The sequence below is a fragment of the Panthera uncia genome, chromosome D2, assembly GCF_023721935.1.
Source record: "Panthera uncia isolate 11264 chromosome D2, Puncia_PCG_1.0, whole genome shotgun sequence".
In the NCBI taxonomy this organism is placed as follows: domain Eukaryota; kingdom Metazoa; phylum Chordata; class Mammalia; order Carnivora; family Felidae; genus Panthera; species Panthera uncia.
This window is the reverse complement of record NC_064818.1, coordinates 72,231,152-72,237,182: the sequence shown is the minus strand read 5'-3', so window position 1 is coordinate 72,237,182 and position 6,031 is coordinate 72,231,152.

Below are 6,031 nucleotides of genomic sequence, written 5' to 3'. Positions count from 1 at the left end.
TAATAATATATATAGTATACTATATATACTATATATACTATATAATATATATAATATTTATATTTTTAAATATTTTATATAATACTAAATATATGGTAGCCACATATATGTTATATGCTATATTTACATGTATAACATTGTATGTTATTATATAAAATACATATTTATGTATAAGTATATATAAAATCAGAGAGAATATATATTACCTATATAACACTGTATGTTCCAATTAGCGATCGCACTTTTCAAAGAATCAACTGGTTTGAGTTATTTAGTAAACTTTATGGTAGGAGCAGAGTATAAAACATATTTTAAACATAATTTTACAAAGGCACTAAATGAGTACAATAAACTGATTCATGTTTTCATTGCTTACTGTTGTATCTCACAGTGACCTTACACAGTCACACACCAAATGCTACAAGAGTAGGTCATCCCTCTGAACCTTGCTGTTCTTGTAGGATGTCTTTGCTTTATAAATTTGAACATTAATGGTCCCTAAAGGATGATAGATGTAAGTGGTTAACTATGTCAAGTGTTGTTAGTCGGCCAAGGAAGATGACTGAAGATTGACTCAGGCAATATGTAGGTGTAGAGTGGCCAAAGACAAAAATCTGATTGGAGCATGTTCAAGAGAAAATGGGAGAAAGAGAGAGCAAGTATGGACGAGTCTTTCAGGAAATGTTTCTTTGAAAACAGAGAAGCGGTGTGGTAGCTGGAGGGGATATAGGGTCAAATGAGTTGTTGTTTTAATATGAGCAGTATTAGAGACTATGTCTGTGGATGAGATTTGAGTCAGCAGAGAAGAAAACAATTGAGAATGCAAGAGGGAGAAGGGATATGGCAGATGCAATATTCATGTGTTCATGAGAACATATGAGAAGATGAGGCCCATTACCTGTGCTGAGGAACTGTCTTCAGATGAAAACACAGATAGGCAATCACTGTAACAGGAGAGGAGAAGGAAGGATAGTATTGGGGCACCTTCACGGACTGTATTTCCATTAATGCACCCAAAATTTGCATTAGCTTTTCCAGAAGCTACACCACAATATCAATTTCAGTGGCATTTGGGTTCAACCATGGCCCTACATCTTTTCCCTGTATGCTGTTGTGAGGTTGTCCAGTTCACTTGCAGGTGATTTGGAAGACCACGTTCATTAGAGACTTCACTTCAGGTTAATACATTTGTATATGTTTTACATATGTTAATACATTTTAACAGGCAGCCCTAATGTACAACCATAAGCTGATAGAAAAGGAGATCCGACGCTATCTTATAACATCATGGAGGGGCCTCTCAAATCCATGGGTTCTGGCAGTTCCCCCACTTTTCTTGCAATGTATTATCCCTTCTAGCAAATGTAGCATTTCAGGCCACGTACTCAGGTGATATGTAAGATGGGTAACTCCATTTCCCTGTCATTCAACTTCATCTCTATCTGGGTTCTCCCATTTCCGTTCCTGTCAAAATTCACCCAGAAAACATCCTAACTGGAGATATTCAGTCATTTCAGGTTTTACACTCAGTAAGATAAGAATTTCTGTCTCTCTATCCTTCTCCCCAGGACAGATCTGAAATTCTAAGGGCTAAACTGAAGCGGAGGCCCCAGGGGAGAAGCCAGGATGAGTCCATGGCTGTCGTGTCTATTCCCACTGGCCTGTCATGTGTCCCCCCCATCATGGTGGGGCCCTGGTCCTTGATCCTTGTACTCCATATCTTCCAGATCTCTTGAGTTGGGCAATCATTTAGATCTACCAGTGTTTTCTTAGTCATTTTCACACCTTTGTCGAGAAGATAAAATTCTCAGAGTTTATCTGGTGCTTCTGATGACAGGGAGCTCATGGAAAGCTTTCCTCCAAGCTTCTCTGTCTAGGGCGTCTCTGCCCTGCTAATCTGCTGCCACTGATGTTCCTTCAAGTCAGCATGGTGCAAGGCACTGGGGTTGGGGGGGGGGTGGCTCTCGGACCTTCCTCACTTTCAAGGACCCTCCTAGGAAACCAGATTCAACTGATGACTGCCTTTGGTGCTCAAATTGGGCTGGAGGCTCTATCAACAATTTGCTCAGTTCCCATTGCCAACAAGGGAGAAAGGAAAAGGTCTTGGAGACTTTTAAAAATGTGCAGCAAACTTGATCTTCTCCCCCAGTCTTTTTTTCCTTCCCCCTGACCAGTGACATCTTTGTCAGTTCAGGCTCTTTCTTCAACTGGATTCCTCCAAAATTCTTCATTTACTGTGTAAGCTTTGCTTTTTATACCTCTTCCCCTACTGGCTACTATGAAATGGGAAAAGTGAAAATGGTGGCTGCAGCAATAGTAAAGTCTGGCTCTGCCTAATGCTGCCTGAAACTGGGAGAAAGGTCACAAGGGGGACTGGGTACTATTGGGAATGAAAAACACACCAGTTATTATCAACATATTATCAACCTTACAGCCACATGAGCTTGTGAGAGTGTGTTTTTCCGAGAAGGCACTGGGCTTTTCATTCCACAGTAAAGTTTAAATTCAATCTGTCAATACAACGTAATCTATCTGTCCCACAATGGTCAACCAGGTTTGGTCCATCACATATATTTATCCACCTAGCTATCAAGTTCTTTATCCGTTGCCCTTACAAAGTTGATTGTATTCAACATAGAATTCTCTTGCTTTTAAATCTGTTCAATTCTCAATCATTTTAAGCAACTGCGGATGCCAGAAGAATGTGGGGATGCTACGAGGTGTATGTTTAATAGATACATGCCTAAAAATTACGATAAAATCTTATATTTGTAAAATTTTTCACAGTTTAACAAACTGCTTTTCCATACATTGTTGTGTTTTGTTCTCCAGCAAATGTCCAATAAAACATAATGGGTAGGTTGAGGTGGTGTGTGAGTTTTGTTCTCCTGAATGAATGAAAATCCAGTGTTTTTCTTCTCTTTTCTTTTCTTTTCTCTTCTTTTCTTTTCTTTTCCTTTTTTTTTTTTTTTTTGATGTTTATTTTTAGAGAGAGAGAGAAGCAGAGAGAGCGAATCCCAAGCAGGCTCCGTGCTCCCATGGGCCTCAATCCCACAAACCGTGAGATCATGACCTGAGCCAAAATCAAGAGTCAGACGCTTAACCGACTGAGCCAGCCAGGCGCCCTACGTACCCAGGATTTTTCCACAAGAGACTACGTATTGGCATTCTGTCTTCTGATTACGAAAGTGGAAGAATGGGGTGATGTAAAAAGTGTTTTTTTTTTTTTTTCTCAATGTGTTCAGTAATACATTTCAATCCCTCTGCAGTTTATGGATGCCGAACACCACAGCCCAGGCCTGCTGCTTCACAGAAGATGCTATGAGTTGCAAAATCGATCAATTGCCTTGTGCTTTTCACTAAAGCAGCGCTAGGCTCTGAGATCTGTCAAGGGTATTTTGATAATGCTTAAAGCCAATTGAAGAACAAGCATTGGTCAAAGGGTATGAAGGATCTTGTTTCCAAGTTTCCTGCCTCATCCCCGTGTGAGCAATGCCTGAAGACGAGAATCCACCACACCGACGTCCTTCATTCTTTGCGATGGGATAGGAAACAACAATCGTTGTATTTGTGTTGACTATAGGGCTACCTCTTTGAAATCGAATGAGATTGTGATGTTATACCAGCTTCGGCATAAGGTTAGCAGTCAGCATATGTTAGCTATTGTTTTTATCAAAAGAGATAACATGCTTAAAATTAGAGCAGTCCGTGGGAGTCAGAAAACACCGATTAGTCGCGCAATGTTTGTAGCTAGGTGTACCAAAGGATGTCACACTGGTGTTTTTAAATTCGTAACATTTCGATGTGAAAATCTAGTGTATTAAAATATTATCTGGTATCTGATCTGTCACACTCGAGTTTCTAATTCATCCACTTATAGCGATGGAAGCTTATATTATTTAGCGAGTCCCTATTTTTCTGCGACTCGGAAATCAAATTAATTCTTAGGAAGATGTTAAAATGATTGTTTAAAACGTCATCCTTAAATTCCAAATGAAGGTTTGAAACATTACTGGGAGAATAGAAACTTTCATTTCTAATTTTGTTTGGGAACAGTGTCTGATAATGTTGGGTTTGGCTTAAGACAAGAGTAACTCAGGGTCTCCATTCACTGGTTCCTGCCTGCTGGGCTAGAAGGGCACCTGCCACGGCCCCAGATCCTTAGTTACTTGGTGAAGAGCAGCCCAGGACAAGTGTGCCGTCCAGTCTTACCTTCAGAATGAGGAAAGCAGTTGCAAAGAGAAGTGGGGTTGATCACCAACCTCCCAGCAGCAAACATCTTATGAGTACTTCCTACGCACCAGGCCCTCCCCGAGCTGTGTCCAACCCTTCATTTAACCCTCCCAACAGCCAATTTAGGGTTGCAGACAAGCAAATCTAAATTTAGAGAGTTTACACGATTTGCCCAAAGTCACACTGGTAGTGAGTAGTCAAGGGACAAAACCTATCCTGGGACAGCCACTCAAGGGAAGCTGAGGGAGTGTCTGTATCCTGGGAACTTTGGAGAAAATCTTGTCTTTGAAAACATTGCCGGCCCTTGACTCCTGGTGTGTCTAATGCACCAGACTTCGTTTGTAATAAAGCCAGTTTGCACCTTCATATGATGCACTTCATACTTGGATGGGAGTAATTTTTTTTTTAATGTCATCATTTTTTTTAAGACCTCGGTTTACAAGAGCACGGTTATAGACACAGATTACACAGTGTAAACACCTTATCCTCCTGCGTAAGCCTGATAAACAACTACAGTAAAACAAAATGGCTCATTGGGGTGAGTCTACTGGGAAGACATTCTAGCTAATCTGAGATCCAAGTTTGGAGGTAGAAGAAATGTACAAGTTGCTATTTTACTGAGGACGAATTTAAGTTGCTCAAGGTCGTACAAGCCATTAGTGGTTTGAACCAGATGACTTCTTCAGTTCGATGTTCCTTTCGTTATACCACTTAACTTCCTGGAACCAGGTATTTCTTCTCAGTCTACATTTCAAGCTAAGTCCTATGCTTAATTCTGCATCATCAGTGATGATTCCAATAGCTACAAAATGATTATGATATAGTCTCAGTAACAGTCCTGCTCTATATTATAACCTATAAATGTTCTGAAGGTGACCTAATCCAGACTGGATAAAAGATAAGCACCCAGTTCTAAGTCAAACCTATGAGATATTCAGATGGACTAAAACATTGTTCTGGATGGTGGAAAACTGCTTAGCAGAAACGGTATAAAATCTGACCCTGGAACAAGAGAGTTGGATTCATCCCTCAAATTGTTCCACCTAGTCAGCCTTTCTGTTACACACACACGCACACACACACACACACACATGCACATCAAATACTTTTAAAGCCCTTTGCTTTGGCTAGCATACATTAAATAAGTATACAGGGAGAGACTACTAGATCCTTTGTATGGGAAAAAAACACAACCACTAAATGTTTTTGCCAGCTGCCCACCAGTTTAATGTCCTCCAAATGAACGTATATATCAGTTCCAGAAATATTATAATTCTAATTCCTTATTATTTGTTAAGAAATTCTCCATCTTGGATTTTAACTGAACATGAAAAAATGTTAGCGTGTTGACAAAGTACAAAGATACTAAGTTTACGTAACTATGATAAATCTTACTTCCAATAATATTCAGAGTTATCCAGTGTGTGTTAACCTCTACATAAATCCATATAAGTTGCAATGTTCTAGGAGATTTCAGAAAGGCTCATGATGACACAATTGAAACTTGAAGATAAATATCTAAGTTTCACAAAACTTCTTCCCAGAACCGTAATCTTTGCTCTTCAGTAATTTTATATATATGTAAATTTATTTTATTTTGTATGTAAATATGTAGAGAGAAATAAATCATATACAAATTAGTATGCTATATATATATATATATGCTGCATGACATAACTTAAAAGAATATGTTATAAATTGCACATAGTATGTATTATATATATTAATAGCATATATAGTATAATGAGAAAGTAAATAGTATATATAAATTAATGAGTTAATAGATATTATATAGCAT